The following is an 18,006-nucleotide window of genomic DNA, read 5'->3' as shown; positions in this document are numbered from 1 at the left end:
CGAGCAGATTTAACACTGCTCACCATACCTGTTATTACCCTAAAAATACAGGAACGAGTGTGTGTGGTGAAAGGTACAGGCTAGCCCGCGGTGCAACACAGCAGTTTACAATCTTACCAGTGTCAGTAATTCAGCGCCTACCATGTTAGTTTCTGCTGCCTCCGCTGGCAGCGCATCTGGGACTTCCGGTGCGGTTGGCCGCAATGACAGGGATGGTGTCAGCGGCGTTCATGCGGAGATCCGGTCGAATGATACTCTAACTGTAAATGAGGGTGGACGCATATGCTGTCAGCGTAGCTCCTCTTATGCGCTAAGGAAGCGTGTCAGCTGATCACCTGTCAGCTGACACGCATGGCTCCACCTCCGGTTCCTGATTGGCCAAGCTGCTTGTGGGCGTGTTCCCCTTCTTACCCGGTCTTCTTAAGTGCCTTGTTGACACTTGCTCACTGTCTGCTCTAGCTAACACTTCGCAGTGAAGGCTTCAGACCTTAGTCACTCCGTGTGTGGCTTTAACCGGCACGACCCCGGGGATTCCATACTAGCTCAGATTATTATATATTGATTACTGTGTTTGATTTTTGCCTGTTTCTCTGACTACTCTTTTGCCTACCGATTCTGTACCTCTGCCAATCTGCTCTGTTGCCGACCTCTGCCTGATTAACCACATTGATTTTGCCTGCCGATTTTGTACCTTACCAATATGATCCGTTACCGACCTGATTTGTTTGACCATTCTCTTATCTGTACTCAGTGTTAGTACTGCCTTCTACTGACACTGTCTGTAGACATTCCCCGTTTAGGGAACGTCTGATATTTGCCTGTCTGCTAGTGCTCTCACACACTAGCAGATTGTTACATTAGAGCAGACCAGTAAAGATATGGAAGAGCTTTGCAAACAAGTGCAATCTCTCACGCTGGTGGTTGGTAACTTAAGCAGCACGGTAACCAAGCAACTGTTGGACAGTTTGTCCTAGGCTGTTCGCGGACTGCAGCCGCAGCAGCAAGTTCAAACTGCTCCACCAGTTCACCCGGTATCTGAGCCTAAAATGCCATTGCCAGAGAGATTTTCCGGACATAGAAGCGATTTCCGCAATTTCAGGAATCGCTGTCAGTCTTACTTTGAAGTTAGACCTATTTCTTCCGGTAATGAGCATCAAAGGGTCACCCTGGTAAAAACACTCTTGCAGGGTGATTCCCAAACTTGGGCCTACAATTTACCACCTAACCATGAGGCTTTAAATTCGGTCAATGATTTCTTTGATGCCATGGCTATTATTTATGACAACCCAGATACAGCTGCCACTGCCATACGCAAAATCCGCAACCTCCGTCAGGGACATAGTTCTGCGGAGGATTATGCTGCGCATTATCGATTGGTCACCTTGAGCCCGCACACTCTGGAGGAAGCCATTGCTTTGGCCATTAAAATTGACCGCAGAATCCGTTATCATCACCAGAGCATATCATTTTTACGTTCCTCCGTGCTAACTTCCAGCCCTGTTACCCACTCCGATGAACCCATGCAGCTGGGTCACACTAAATGATCTGATCTTGAGAGGCAAAGAAGAAGATAAGAGGGTTTGTGTCTTTATTGTGGGGAAAAAGGGCATGTGGTACAAAATTGTGTTAAAAACTCGGGAAACTTCTCCACCTAGGTTCTGTCAGGGGTGTACCCCTAGGCGATCTACAATCACCCCAGATGTTTGATAAACTACTGCTACCTATTAAGGTATCTTGGAAGGATGGTGAGTTCTTATATCTCAAGCCTTCATTGATTCAGGAGCAGCAGGGAACTTTATCGATGCCAGTTTAGTGGAGGAATGGGGAATCCCTTTAATACCCATGGCGAAAAAACTCTACGTAACTGGTATTGATGACTCTTCTCTACAGGATCATCAACCACTGTCTCAGACAGCTTCTCTCTCATGCCAGATTGGCTTGTTTCATGTGGAGGAGATGCAATTTTATGTTTTGAAAATTACGTCATGTTCTATTGTGCTGGGACTTCCCTGGTTACAGAAACATTCCCTCAGTTTGACTGGAGCACAGGGCAACTCACTTGGTCCCCTTTTTGTATTAAGAACTGTTTACAAAAATTGCCGTTGCATTCTAAAGTTTGTCTGTAGAGGGGGTTCCTAAGCAATATGCACAGTTTTGTGATGTGTTCTCTCCACAATCAGCAGACATATTGCCACCGCATCATTCCTTCGATTGTCCCATCGATTTAAGGCCAGGTACTATGCCTCCTAGAGGTTATATCTACCCCCTGTCTGGTCCTGAGAAAAAAGCTATGAAGGAGTACATCAAAGAAAATTTAGAGAAGGGTTTCATCCGCCCTTCTAGTTCTCCGGCCGGAGCAGGGTTTTTCTTTGTTCAGAAGAAGGATGGTGGTCTGAGACCATGCATTGATTATAGGGGTCTGAATAACATCACCATAAAGAACAAATATCCCTTACCGCTTATAGAGGACTTGTTCTCACAAGTCACTGGGGCACAGATATTTTCCGAATTAGACCTCAGAGGGGCTTATAACCTAATCAGGATCAGACAGGGAGATGAATGGAAGACCGCTTTCAACACACAAGACGGTCACTACGAGTACCTGGTGATGCCTTTTGGGTTGTGTAATGCACCTGCTGTGTTTCAGGATTTTGTGAACAAGATTTTTAGGGATGTACTAGGTAGATTTGTTATCGTTTATTTAGACGGTATTCTTATTTTTTCCAAGAATATTGATGTACATCGTCAACATGTTAAATTTGTTCTACAGAAATTGAGAGAGAACTCACTTTATGCTAAGATTGAGAAGTGTGTTTTCGAGGTCAGAGAAATTCCATTTCTGGGATACATTATCTCAGATTCTGGTTTGTCTATGGACAAGAAAAAGGTTGATGCATTGTTGGAGTGGCCTCAACCTCTCGATCTGTAACCATTGCAGAGGTTTATCGGTTTCGCGAATTATTATCGCAAATTCATTCGCAATTTTTCTACCATCATAGCTCCCTTGACCAACATGACCAAGAAGGGAGCCGATCCTTCTAATTGGTCTTTTGAGGCATCTCAGACCTTTCAGACCCTCAAGAAGGCCTTTTGTTCTTCCCCCTTACTCATGCATGCCGATGTCATCCGACCCTTTATTGTTGAGGTTGATGCCTCAGAGATAGGGGTAGGTGCTGTCCTATCTTAATATTCTGGTCAACCAGAACGTTTGCACCCTTTTGCGTTCTTTTCACATAAATTCAGTTCGGCAGAGAGAAATTATGACATTGGTAATAGAGAATTACTGGCAGTTAAGATGGCATTCAAGGAATGGAGGCATTGGCTGGAAGGGGCAGAACACACTATTACTGTGTACACAGATCACAAGAATCTGGAGTACATAGAAGGAGCAAAAAGACTAAATCCCAGGCAGGCTCGCTGGGCTTTATTCTTTTTCCGATTTAGGTTTATCATAACATATAAAGCTGGGAGCAAGAACGTAAAGGCAGACGCATTATCCAGATGTTTTGATCCTGTTGAGCCACTACCTGTTACTCCTTCAAACATTCTTCCAGAACATACTGTATTGTCATTTCTGCAACCGAATTGTCAGCTGATTTGTTGGAATCACTGGCTCAATTTCAGGCAGAGGCCCCGTCGGGGAAACCCTCTGAGCGATTGTTTGTCCCCTTGCATTTACGACTATCTGTACTGAAACAATGTCACTGCAGTAAGGTTGCTGGTCATCCAGGTGTGACCAGAACGTTGAATTTACTCCAGCGGCATTTCTGGTGGCCTTCCATCCGTACTGATTGTAAGGAATTTGTGTCAACATGCACTATTTGTGCTAGAAGTAAAGTGACCAGGAATGCTCCTGCTGGTACCCTACAACCGTTGCCAGTTCTGAGTTCTCCCTGGACTCACATTTCTATGGACTTCATTGTAGATCTCCCTGCATCCCAGGGAAAAACGGTTATCTGGGTTGTCGTGGATCGCTTCAGCAAAATGGCACATTTCATACCACTGGAGAAATTACCTACTGCCAAAGAACTGGCTGATTTGTTTATTGAAAATATTTTTCGATTGCACATTGGCATTCCAGAGAATATTGTATCCGACAGAGGGGTGCAATTCGTGTCCCAGTTCTGGAAAAACTTTTGTGCACATCTAGGTATGTCTTTATCCTTTTTCCTCTGGATTCCACCCTCAGACAAATGGCCAGACGAAAGAACTAATCAGTCTCTTGAACAGATTCTAAGGTGTTATGTTTCTGAGTCCCAGGAAGATTGGGTTCAGTTTTTGCCGTTTGCAGAATTTTCTCATAACAATTTACTGAATGCCTCTTCCAAACTTTCTCCATTCCAAGTGGTTTTCGGCAGATCTCTGTAACAAACGTTGGAGAGGCAGCCGCGGTGAACAGCGCTACCACCGCAGCTGCCTCCAGCTCCCTGTTTAGCAATGTTTCCATGCCTCAGGGATCTAGCACACCGAGGACAGGTCTGTCAGTTGCACATAGGGTTGCTTTGTCACGTGTGCGCACGCACAGACAGGACCTTTATGCGGGGAGGAGGCGCGTCAGCTGACCGGCCGGTCGGCTGACGTCAGAGGAGACGCTCGCCGCTCCTCATTGGCTGATAGGAGGGGGCGTGCCAGCGGGGTCTCCTCTGCTTCATAAGCCTGGCTGAATCACTCGCAACTTGTCTGCTGTTGTGAATACTCTGTGTTAGCGCTCAGACCCTTAGATAGTTCCGGTGTGCTTTGATCCGGGAGGAAACCGGGGATTTCACACAAGATTGGAATTATTTGATAGCCTTAAAGATTTACATTACTGTGTTATTTCTGTATGACTCTGGCTCGTTCTGACTACTCTTCTGCTCAGTGACTCTGTCCCTCTGCCCATCTGATCTTGTTGCCGACTCTGCTTGCTTATACCTTCCTATCTCTGTCTCCCGATTTTGTACTGCATCTGTCTGTCTGTTGCCGAACCTGATCTGTCTGACCACTCTACTCTCACCAGAGGGCCCTTGACTCTGGTGAGGGGCACTGTACTGTTAGTACCCACCAGCTCCTCTGGTGAGGTATTGCCAAAGCTATCAGTACTACTGTTGCTCTACTCTCACCAGAGGGCCCTTGACTCTGGTGAGGGGCACTGTATTGTTAGTACCCACCAGCTCCTCTGGTGAGGTATTGCCAAAGCTATCAGTACTACTGTTGCACCAATCACCTATTGCTATTTGTTGTCACATCAGCTTCTTATATACCAGTATTATCGGTGATTCTGCAGATCACCATATAATCAGGTATATATCTGCATTATAGGTGATACTGCAGATCACCTAATAATCAGAATTCTGGTATTTGCTGGCACAAATCGTTACAATCTCCCAGATTCTCCTTTGCCCCCTCTTCTTCCTCATCCTTCCCAGTTCTGCAGGATTGGGTGATCAGGATGCGAGAGATTTGGGCCTCAGTCAATCAGAATTTAACCACCCTGGCGTTCTGATTAAATCGCCAGGGTGGCTGCGGGAGGGTTTTTTTTAAATTAAAAAAAAACTATTTCATGCAGCCAACTGAAAGTTGGCTGTATGAAAGCCCACTAGAGGGCGCTCCGGAGGCGTTCTTCCGATCGCCTCCGGCGCCCAGAATAAACAAGGAAGGCCGCAATGAGCGGCCTTCCTTGTTTTGCTTACATCGTCGCCATAGCGACGAGCGGAGTGACGTCATCGGCGTCAGCCGACGTCCTGACGTCAGCCGCCTCCGATCCAGCCCTTAGCGCTGGCCGGAACTTTTTGTTCCGGCTACGCTGGGCTCAGGCGGCTGGGGGGACCCTCTTTCGCCGCTGCTCGCGGCGGATCGCCGCAGAGCGGCGGCGATCAGGCAGCACACGCGGCTGGCAAAGTGCCGGCTGCGTGTGCTGCTTTTTATTTGACGAAAATCGGCCCAGCAGGGCCTGAGCGGCAGCCTCTGGCGGTGTTGGACGAGCTGAGCTCCTCCAGACCGCTCAGCAGGTTAAAGGAAGCTGTTGCATCTCAGAAGCAACAGGCCGATCGTCATCGCTCTCCTCACCAGCAATTTTCTCCTGGAAATCGAGTATGGGTTTCCACGAAAAAATATTGGTTTGCGCCAGCCGTCGGCCAAACTCGGTTCCAAATATATTGGTCCTTACCTTATCTCTGAAAAAATTAATGAAGTAACCTATAAGGTGTCTCTGCCGGCTTTCATGAAGGGTAGCAGGTCTTTTCATGTGTCTCTGCTGAAGTCTGCTGGCAATGCTGATATTGATTCCCCTCCCCCCCCCCCCCCCCCTCCCGTGATTGATTATTGATGGTGAACCTGAATATGAGGTAGAAAAAATTCTGGATTCTAGGAAGATAAGGAATTCCATACAGCATTTGGTACATTGGAGGGGTTACGGCCCGGAGGAGAGATCTTGGACTCCTGCTCATAGACTTCATGCAGATGAATTGATTTCTGAATTTCATAATTCTCACCCGGATAGACCAGGTTTGGAGTGTTCGGAGTCCACGCCTCGGGGGGGAGGGGGGGATAATGTCAGTAATTCAGCGCTTACCATGTTAGTTTCTGCTGCCTCTACTGGCAGCGCTTCTGGGACTTCTGGTGCGGCTGGCCGCAATGACAGGGATGGTGTCAGAGGCGTTCATGTGGAGATCCGGCCGCATGATACTCTGACTGTAAATGAGGGTGGATGCATGCACTGTCAGCGTCGCTCCTCTTATGCACTAAGGAAGCGTGTCAGCTGATCACCTGTCAGCTGACACGCATGGCTCCACCTCCGGTTCCTGATTGGCCAAGCGGCTTGGGGGCATGTTCTCCTGCTTACCCGGGCTTCTTAAGCGCTGTGCTGACACTTGCTCACTGTTTGCTCTAGCTAACACTTCGCAGTGAAGGCTTCAGACCTTAGTCAGTCCGTGTGTGGCTTGAACCGGCAGGACCCCGGGGATTCCATACTAGCTCAGATTATTATATATTGATTACTGTGTTTGACTTTTGCCTGCTTCTCGGACTACTCTTTTTCCTACCGATTCTGTACCTCTGCCAATCTGATCTGTTGCCGACCTCTGCCTGATTACTCACTTAGATTTTGCCTGCCGACTCTGTACCTTTTGCCAATCTGATCTGTTGCCGACCTCTGCCTGATTAACCACATTGATTTTGCCTGGCGATTTTGTACCTTACCAATCTGATCAGTTACCGACCTGATTTGTTTGACCATTCTCTTATCTGTACTCAGTGTTAGTACTGCCTTCTACTGACACTGTAGACATTCCCCGTTTAGGGAACGTCTGATATTTGTATGTCTGCTAGTGCTCTCACACACTAGCAGATCGTTACAACCAGACTATGCAGTTATTTTCCCCCTCCCTCTTCTCAAAAATTTTAACGTGGCACGTGCCTAATAGATTACTTCTGATCAACACTCTAGGATGATAGGAGATTATGGAGAAGTTCTTTTTTTGCTCTCCGGAGTGAACCACAACTTTATCTTTTAAGTCCTTGTGATGAATGAACAATCTCTGTAGCCTGCAACACTAACAGCAGGCCTGAACTCAGTCTTTAGTACTTTAGGCGCCAACACTATTTTGAGATGCGTGCACGAATTGTCTCTTACCGCCCCAGGTCTGTTCTGTCTCCACTGATGGCTCCGAACTGAACAAGCAGTCTTTCCAACAAAAATCTGGTACCACAGAGGAGGTAATCCATTCCTCGGCTCTTCTCAGCACTCCTGACAGACGTCCTCTGTCTCCCAGCCAGCACTTGGGTCTCAGAAACGATCAGCTAGCTCTCCTCAGAACTCCTGGCAGATGTACACTGTCCCCTGGTCAGCACTTGGGTCTCAGAAACAATCAGCTCTCCTCAGAACTCCTGGGCTGCAGTTCCCGTTGCAAGGGGACACTAGCAGACACTTAAATCTGGACAAATCCACTCCTGTCCCTTCTTCCTCTCCTTTCAAGATGGCTAATCTCAGACTTCCTGCTGCTTGAAAGTTCCTCCTTTCATGCATGTTGTCAACTGCACAGTCTGAGTGTTGTGTCTGGGAAACAGCGGCATCTTGTGGTCAAACAGCAAAATAACAGTGTTTATGCAATAAGAGCTGTTTCTTAATCTCACTGTTGCATATTTTGAATTGATCTAATAGTTTTGTGGGGGCAGTGATCTATTATCTCCATAGTCCTGAGGGCCTCAACTGGCCTTCTGATGTAGACTCGGTACTCCAAAGGAGTCCGAGGATAAACGTGGGAGGTTGGTCAGTGGACCTTGGGAAAAAAATACAAGAGAAGGACAGGAGCCCAATATAAGATGAAATATTTCTATTTTTGTGATTATAAACTTGTAAATAGTGATGGGTGCAAAACTAAAACTAGCCGAGTGACACAGCTGTCCCCAGTACAGTGCTGCCGTAGATCACAGCGATGTACAATGTAAATAGACGGCGGTTTTGCTGTCTAACAGTCTCCTGGCGGCGATTGCCGCTGGGAGACTGATGAAGGAGCGGTGCTCCATCATACAAGCGGAGATGCGCACGCATAGGTGAGTGCGATAGTCTGCAAAACATGCTCCCAGGACTTCGCACCAATTGGCATCGAGTGGTACTAGGGGAGCCGCCACGTTCATGGCATGGAGCGGTCGGCAAGAGGTTAAAACTCTGTTGTGCGTAATAATTTGGAACAGTGCATTTTAAGTTTTCTTTGTTTTTTTTTTTTTTTTTTTTGTATTTTTAAAAAGCCTGTTATCATGAGGAGGGTTTGTTCAGTAACATTTGAATTATGCTCTGATGGTTGATGACTAAAAGATTATGCTGACTGCCACTTGCATCCATTATTTACGAAAATCTGAGGATTACAGTGTCATTTGACATTTGTTTTTAACCAGTATTGTATTGGTGCTATGTATGTATGTATATGTATGTACTTTATGTATTCATGTATATATGCCAGTGATTTTGATGTTGACTAAGGAGGTGCCATAATATTTAAATTTAATGAGTCATTACGTTTTAAATAATGCTCTTATCAATGTTTTAATTGTTATAATACTTTGATGCATGATGGATATGATGACCGAAAGTGATAGCCTAAATATGGAACTCTTGAGTATTCTGCCTCTATCCTTTAATGTTAACTCAATGTGAAAATAGACTGATGAGATAAATTATATTTACTCTCCAACTCTTAAAATGACTCAGAGTAACCCATGGTTTTCTTTTACAGCTGACCTGAAGATGAACTTAGCAAAATATTTTCACTTACCTGGGGCTTCTGCCAGCCCCCTGCAGCCGACCTGTGCGCGCCAAGTTACCTAACAATCCTCCGTTCCTATGCCGCGGCTCACTTTCACTTCGGGAAGTCGTCGTCCACTGCGCCTGTGTGGCCCTGGTCGTGCGCGTCCTTGTTTGCGCTCCCGTCACTGGGAAAGCCCTATACAGATGCAGTAGATTTTCTTGTACTGCGTCTGTGCAGGATGCTCCCGGCCATGAAAGCGCGTACGTGGATGCGCGTGGCCAGGTCCGCACAGGCGCAGTGGATGTCGACTTACAAGCCGGCGTGGAGGAAAGTGAGCCGCGGCGGGGGATCGGAGGATCGTTTGGAAACGTTGTGGGCACAGGATGGCTGCAGGGGGCTGGCAGAAGCCCCAGGTAAGTGAAACTTTTTTTGTTGGTTGTCACGGACGGTTGCGGGGCTGCAGGCGCGTCCTGTAACCGCCCGTGAAGAAAAAGCGATCGCACTCGATTCCCTGCATCGATTGCGCTTCAAATCGATACAATCTGGGTTGAGGGTGTAGGGGGAGCTGAAGTCCTTTTCTTAGCAGAGAGAGCACCATCCTAAAGGCTGGATGGCTCTTTTGATATGCTAATGAGCCTGGGCCCAGATAGCCCCTGGCTTCAAGCTGTGCGGATGGCCCATCCATCAGGTATAAGGTGACACCTAGCTGATCTCATGTAGATGTAAATTAACCAAGGGGTGATCAGGATGCCTAGGTGCAGCCAGGCAGGCTACAAATCTCCGGGAGGTCTTGACACCTTGCTCACTGGTAAAGAGCAAAGGGAAGTCAGCTGTTAGCAGCTAGAACACATCCTGAATAAACCTGAGTCTCATAGCATAATCCATAACTTCCCAGATCTGTCATATTTCTGGGGTTCCTGAGATGGCAGCTTCGCCAAACGTGGGGGAAGTGTAGCATGAGCCCCGGTGCTGGTTCTGAGGAAGTTTCAGAACATTCTGAGGTAAGGACTGCCAGTTAGGCAGTTTGAAAATGCCCTGATGATACCACAGGGGTCCCAGCCCTCATGTCTGGTATCAGGGCGCTGGGTAAATCGAGACAGACCTGAAAATGTTAATAAATCTGCCCTGACCTGTACGGTTCTGTGAGATAGAGCCCATATATGGGTAGATATGATTTCTAGCCCCCAGGACAAGGGGAGGGCTCATCTCATCTTCTAAGGGGGTGTATGGCTCCCCGCCCTCACTCCCTCCTACTGAAGCAGGGGCATAAGAATGGCAGAGGACCCAAACTCGGGGTCCTCCACACTGAAACATCTTGAACTCATCAGATGCCAGCTTGAGGATATGCTGGTATCCACCTGGTCTGAACTTTGAACTCAAATTGAAACCCAGAACTCTGTTTTCCCACAAAAAGGACATCTTTCCAGGAACTAAGTATTTTTCTCCCTTCTTTTATTTTTTATACTGGCTATTACTGTCTTAATAATTGTGATTTTAATAATTGTCTGTATATATTAATTATTTATATTGCGTGAATAAACGACTTTCTCCAAGTCATTCACTGTCCGCTACCCTGCTTATCAGCACACGCAGAACTGATCCCGGGTCTCTGAAGATACGCTACTGTTTGTTTGTTGTTGGCTAGACAGAATACCGTGTGTTTAACCGTTTTATTCGCAGGACTAGTCAGTCAGTTAGTGGGCTCCACAGTCCCATGGTAACCGCGGTGGTGGCAGTTTACTCTGAACCAGTAGGTGACGTTGTAATTACCCGTGTCTCACAGGCTCCCTTCTGAGTTGTCTGCGGCTAATTCTTAACGGTTCCTGCGCATTGACTGCGACCAGAGTTCGCACGATCTGTGCGCTGGCACCGTTTAGAAGGCTAAGTGCGGTCAGCCACTAGGGCTCCTGTGACATTGTTAATTAAATCTTCAGGTCCACTTTAAGGCCTCTTTCACAGTGGGATGTTGCGTTTGATGCAACGTTAAAAGTCGCACAATGTGCCCCTAACGCAGCGCATGTAGGTTATGAAATTGAACCTTATTTTGCACTGCGTTATGTGTCTCTTGGTGCGCTGTTTTTGTCGCATATTGATGGAACGAAAACGGTGCATGCGTTACATTTAACAAAAAAAAAATTACTGAGCATGTACAACACACATAACGCAGCAGATACATTGCTAAACGCACAACATGCAGCACTTTTTAATAACGCTACACGTTACACACTAAAACACTGTGAATGTCGCACAGGCTTTGCATTGCTGTGCGTTACTCTGCGTTAAAGTATTTTATAACGTGCGACTTTAACGTCGCACTGTGAAAGAGCCCTAAATTCAAACATTTACAAAGTAGGCTAAATGTTTTACTGTCTCTAATCAGTGGCAGCCTATTAATTGTCCTTGAGAAAGAGAAAAAGGTCAATACTTAAATGTATTTTATCTCTCCTTGCCCTCAGAAGTTGTATTCTGCCAGGAAAACTTTTATGGCCGTATTTTGTTTATCAGTGATGTTAACTATTTTCCTGAAAAGGTACCCACAAGACAGAAGCTGTCACTTTGATGCCTAGAAATGAACTCTATGGCCCGGTGCACACCAAAACCCGCTAGCAGATCCGCAAAATGCTAGCAGATTTTGAAACGCTTTTTCTTCTTTTTCTGTAGCGTTTCAGCTAGCATTTTGCGTTTTTGTGAAGCGTTTTTCGTGTAGTAGATTTCTGATATTGTTACAGTAAAGCTGTTACTGAACAGCTTCTGTAACAAAAACGCCTGCAAAACCGCTCTGAACTGCCGTTTTTCAGAGCGGTTTGCGTTTTTCCTATACTTAACATTGAGGCAGAAACGCATCCACGATCCAAAAAATGCCTTACCCCGGTAGTATGCGTTTCTGTAAAAAGCCTCCCGCTCTGGTGTGCACCAGCCCATTGAAATTACCCAAGCGTATCCGCAGCCGCAAGCGGATCGCAAAACGCAGCCGAACCGCTCTGGTGTGCACTAGGCCTTTCAGTCAGCAAAGTAAAACAAGTAAAGCAGCCTGGTTATTAATATGTTTTATACTGTACATACACATGTTTATCTCATCATGTCACATATCGCCTCAGGTACACTTTAACCACTTGCCGACCGCCCACAGCCGATGGGCGGCGGCAAAGTGGATGCCAAAAGGACCGCAATACGCCCAAGGGCGTTGCGTCCTTTCGGCATGGCGGGGGAGTGATCGCGTCATTGATGACGCGGGCTTCCCCCGGCAACTGGCTCCGCCCACCCGCGACGGCAACCCGCCGGCCGTTCGGAAGCGCCGGCGGGTTGTTAACCCCGCGATCGCTGCTACAAAGTGTATAATACACTTTGGAATGTATACAAAGTGTATTATACAGGCTGCCTCCTGCCCTGGTGGTCCCAGTGTCCGAGGGACCACCAGGGCAGGCTGCAGCCACCCTAGTCTGCACCTAAACACACTGATCTGCCCCCTGATCGCCCACAGCACCCCTCAGACCTCCCCTGCCCATCCCCCAGACCCCTGTTTGCACCCAATCACCCCCCTAATAACCCATCAATCACTCCCTGTCACTATCTGTCAACGCTATTTTTTAAAAAATTCCCTAAACTGCCCCCTGGGGACTCCTGATCACCCCCCCCCACCCCTCAGATTCTCCCCAGACCCCCCCCCCCTGTGTACTGTATGCATCTATCCCCCCTGATCACCTGTCAATCACCTGTCGATCACCCATCAATCACCCCCTGTCACTGCCACCCATCAATCAGCCCCTAACCTGCCCCTTGCGGGCAATCTGATCACCCACCCACACCATTAGATCGCCCGCAAACCCGCCGTCAAATCACCTCCCAAGTGTATTGTTTACATCTGTTCTCTTCTCTAAACACCCACTAATTACCCGTCAATCACCCATCAATCACCCAGCATGGGTATGTGTAAAAATACACCCCAAAACACATTATACTACTTCTCCTGAGTACGGCAATACCACATGTGTGGCACTTTTTTGCAGCCTAACTGCACTAAGGGGCCCAAAGTCCAATGAGCACCTTTAGGCTTTACAGGGGTGCTTACAATTTAGCACCCCCCAAAATGCCAGGACAGTAAACACACCCCACAAATGACCCCATTTTGGAAAGTAGACCCTTCAAGGTATTCAGAGAGGAGCATAGTGAGTCCGTGGCAGATTTCATTTTTTTTGTCGCAAGTTAGAAGAGATGGAAACTTTTTCAATTTTGTTTGTTGTCACAAAGTGTCATTTTCTGCTAACTTGTGACAAAAAATAAAATCTTCTATGAACTCACCATGCCTCTCAGTGAATACTTTGGGATGTCTTCTTTCCAAAATGGGGTCATTTGGGGGGTATTTATACTATCCTGGAATTTTAGCACCTCATGAAACATGACAGGTGGTCAGAAAAGTCAGTGATGCTCCAAAATGGTAAAATTCACTTTTGGCACCATAGTTTGTAAACGCTATAACTTTTACCCAATCCAATAAATATACACTGAATGTTTTTTTTAATCAAAGACATGTAGCAGAATAACTTTCGCGCTCAAATGTATAGGAAATTTTACTTTATTTGAAAAATGTCAGCACAGAAAGTTAAGAGTCATTTTTTTGACAAAATTCATGTCTTTTTTGATGAATATAATAAAAACTAAAATTCGCAGCAGCAATCAAATAGCACCAAAAGAAAGCTGTATTAGTGACAAGAAAAGGAGGTAAAATTCATTTAGGTGGTAGGTTGTATGACTGAGCAATAAACCGTGAAAGCTGCAGTGGTCTGAATGGAGAAAAAGGCTCTGGTCCTTAAGGGGTAGAAAGACTGTGGTCCTCAAGTGGTTAAGGCATGTTATTGACCTGAGGAAGTCAGTGTTTGACTTACAAAGTGCGTTGTGTCAATTCTGCAATAAATTAGTATTTTTTCAGCTAAAAAGTCTAGACATCTTATTGAGGTAAGACGCCTCTTGTAAGATCCTCGGGGCACTCATGGCGGCGGAACGCAGAGAACCACGCTGAGATGCAAGCCTCTGGGTCTCGGCAGGCCGCTGACGTCACTGGAGCGCATGGCCCTCAGCTACCATTGCATAGGCGGCGGATGCACTCTCAGTATGCGCTCCGCCGTTGTAAACAATAGCCACGTGTGCTGACACGCCGCAATGTCATTGGTTGTTTTGGATGCCTTTGCTTTCTGATTGGTTAGTCCTTGTATTTAACTTAGGTGAGCGCCCACAGACATCACCCGTGATAGCATTAGCTTTTGGCTTGTTGCTGGGTGTGCGCTCACAAAACCTTTTGACTCCTGTTGCCGATTTGCCTTGTATCTAGACTATGCTTACTCTAGATTGTATTACCCGTTGCTGACTCTGCTTATTCCTGACCACGCTGTATTGGATCACCCGTTGCTGTCTCTGCTTGCTCCTGACCACGCTCTATTGGATCACCCGTTGCCGACTTTGCTATTGTACCTGGACTCTGTTTGATTGCCGCCTGGATTGACCTCTGACTGGATAAGGATTTGCATGAACGCTACCTGCCCTGATATCTGGCTAGTACTGACCACGTTATCTTTTTTTTTTTTCAAATACTTTTATTGAAGCTTTGAGAAAACATACAGCAGGAAATACAATGTGCAAATTTCACATGTGGTAATATCACATCAGATCTAACAAAAAAATCAGTTTTGCATCAATCGTAATCCCTGCTCTTGCATATACAGGTACTAACCGTAATTTGATAAGTCTACAAGTACCATTTTAGAAAGGAATTATCCATACAGAAGCGTAGTAAATAGTATTCGGCTATCCACCCTGTATATTTCACGATTCGCACCTCTGCTGAGGATGATTCTCAAAGGTTTTTATCAGTAGTATCATTAAATTTAGCTTCCGCATAAAAGTAAACATAAACACAAAAAACTAATTGGGTCCATGGTTTCCAAGTTGACCTAAAGAGAGTGCACATTACTGTGGTATTGTTCTTGCATATTTTGGTTCAACACCAGTGGGGGTCGAAAGATCAATAACATTTAACCTAGCATTCGTACGAATTCTTCTGAGTGTCTGAAAACCATCCATATATTCCACATTTTGGAGAATTTCTCCTCCCTCCCTTGTATTGTATAGACTATTCGCTCCATATCATATATTTTGTCCATCTCCTTCACTAGTTCCTGAGTTGTGGGCAAGTCTGTCGTCCCCCATTGTCTCACAATTACAGTTTTAGTAGCATTTAGTATGTGTCGCACCACTGAACCCTTATATGCTCTCATGCTCCATTTATTCAGGTGTAGCAAATATGTTTGGGGATCAAACGTCAGAGGCCTATTAGTCATTTCTTTGATCCATTTTTCTACTGTACTCCACAGATGAGTGAGAGCCGGACAGCTCCAGAAAATATGAAGCAAAGATCCTTCATCTACTCTGCATCTCCAGCAGAGAGGGTCTCTGTCTGGGAATATTTTAGCCAGCTTAGCTGGAGTATAATACCAACGTGCTAATACTTTATAATTAAGTTCCTGTAAGCGCGACGTTGTCGACGTTTTGTGGGCATATATGCACATTTTTGATCTTTGGGCCTCCGACAATGTAACACCCAGTTCTCTTTCCCAGACCTCAAAAAATATCAGGTTAGCCACTTCCTGTGATGTGAGCATGGAATACATTAAAGATAACGTTTTCTCTAAGGGTTCAGTGGATTGGCACAGCTTTTCAAACTCCGATAGGTCACGTAGTCTCGAGGGGCGCATACCGACCGAGCGCAGTAAATGTCTGCATTGTGTGTATGCCCACCAATCAAGCCCAGGTTCGTTAGTTTTGTCTCTTAATGTATCCAGTGAGTGCCATTCCCCTGTAGTACAGAAGTATCTGGCTCTCAGCGGGGTGTTGCGCCTCCATAATTTAAGAGAAGTAAGGAAGTAACCCCTCGGGAATTCTGGATTGTTTATGATCGGAATTAATGGAGACGGCCATGGCGGGAAGCTAGACAAGTCTCTTATTTTCGAGAACACTTTCAAAGTGGTTTGTACTAAGCTTGAGGATGACCAAAGAGGAACCGGATTTTGAGCCGACCAGGGCAGATCCACCAGAGGAAAAGATGTGAGAGACTGCTCGACCCCCACCCACTGTTTAAGATGGCCATGTTTATGCCAATCCACAACTTTAGTAATTACTGCAGCTTGATAGTATTTCTGGACATCTGGGAGTGCTAGTCCCCCAGCATATTTAGGTCTAAATAACACACTTCTATTTATCCTTGGTGGTTTACCCCTCCAGATGTAGGTATTAAAAATCTTTTGCACTTTCCTCAAAAATGTGGTAGATATAGAGATAGGGAGAGTTTGAAATAGGTAGCGTAGTCGTGGCATAAGGTTCATTTTGAGAATTGCTATCCTACCCATCCAAGAGAACTGCACTTTATCCCACTTTTTCAAGTCAGAAATGAAAGTATCCAAAAGAGGCGGAAAATTTTTGCTAAATAAATCCTCTAGTTTTGGCGTGATTTTAGTACCCAGATAGGTTATATGATCTTTGTTCCACCGAAAGGGGAAACTAGCATTTAGGGAGTCTTGCGTGTCATTTGACAAGAATATGTTTAGTGCCTCACATTTATCCATATTAATTTTAAAAAGGGACAGCTTACCAAAGGTCTCAAACTCCCTTAACAGGTTTGGGAGCGTGATTAAGGGGTTGGAGATATAAAATAGCAGATCATCTGCGTATGCGGCAATTTTATGAGTTTGTCCAGCAAGGGAGAAACCAGAGATATCCATGTTTCCACGAATTTTACACAGGAAAAGCTCCAGGGCCAGGGCGAATATAAGGGGAGAGAACGGGCATCCCTGTCTTGTTCCATTTGAGATTTGCAGAGCTTCTGACAGGAGCCCGTTAACCCTTACCCGCACCGTCGGTCCAGAATAGAGGGCCCGAACGCCATTCATCATTTTTCCCCCAAACCCTATGTGTGTTAGCACTTCAAACATCCATGTCCAGTCTACCCGGTCAAACGCTTTCTCAGCATCAGTAGATAATAGCATCAAAGGGGTGTTGTTCCGCCGGGCAGACTGGAGGATATTCAGGGTTTTTATAGTGTTGTCCCTAACTTCTCTTTTAGGGATAAATCCTGACCACGTTATCTTTAAAGAGTAACTGTCAAGCTGCAAAAGCTAATTTAAACCTCTATTCTCCTGTGTTAAACAGTTTAGATTAGAAGGAAGCCAAAAAGGCAATACTGAAGTTAAAAATCTCTCTTACTTTTGATGTGTGCTGAACAGCAAGGCTGTTATTCCCAAGCTCTTAAAAGGACGAGAAGCCGCATAACATACTGCAAAGCATTCTGGGGCTACTTCTCCCCACCTTGGGTCCTCCCCTCGGCTGCTAGTGAGAAGTTACAGGCTCATATTACAGCAGCTTGTAATGCAGCCCAGCTCACAGCACTGAAAAATCACAGGGCAGAGTATACTGCGTGAGTCCGCTATTGTTCCTAGCCACATGGCTAATGAATATTCACTGCACAGTAGTGTTGTCCATTACGATCTTTTTTGTGAGTGGAATCATCAGGAAGCAGGGAGGACATGACGACACAATTGGCTTCATAGGAGACAGACAAACATGGAACCTGCCATGAGCTGTCAGGAGCATCATTCTCTGCAAATACTATATAAAAATTCTGTGAAATCCAAACGTGGACAGTGAAATGCATATGTAATGTAAGTACAGCCAATATTTAGCTACTGGTATATGTGTTTTTTTTCTCTGAGACCTTATACCTAACAGCTCCTCTTTAAAG

The 18,006-nt window shown here is 45.8% G+C and overlaps 1 protein-coding gene and 1 long non-coding RNA gene across 10 annotated transcripts in view; one reads left to right on the top strand and one right to left on the bottom strand.

Moving 5' to 3' along the window:
• Positions 1-18,006, bottom strand: part of LOC137542039 (uncharacterized) — a 713,380-nt gene that overhangs the window by 622,746 nt on the left and 72,628 nt on the right. The window lies entirely within an intron of this gene.
• LOC137542037 (CMP-N-acetylneuraminate-beta-galactosamide-alpha-2,3-sialyltransferase 2-like) overlaps positions 1-18,006 on the top strand; it is a 126,296-nt gene that overhangs the window by 42,623 nt on the left and 65,667 nt on the right. The gene's annotated exons all lie outside the window — the stretch shown is intronic.

This window comes from Hyperolius riggenbachi, chromosome 12, assembly GCF_040937935.1.
Source record: "Hyperolius riggenbachi isolate aHypRig1 chromosome 12, aHypRig1.pri, whole genome shotgun sequence".
In the NCBI taxonomy this organism is placed as follows: Eukaryota; Metazoa; Chordata; class Amphibia; order Anura; family Hyperoliidae; genus Hyperolius; species Hyperolius riggenbachi.
This window is presented reverse-complemented; position numbering and strand designations above follow the sequence as displayed.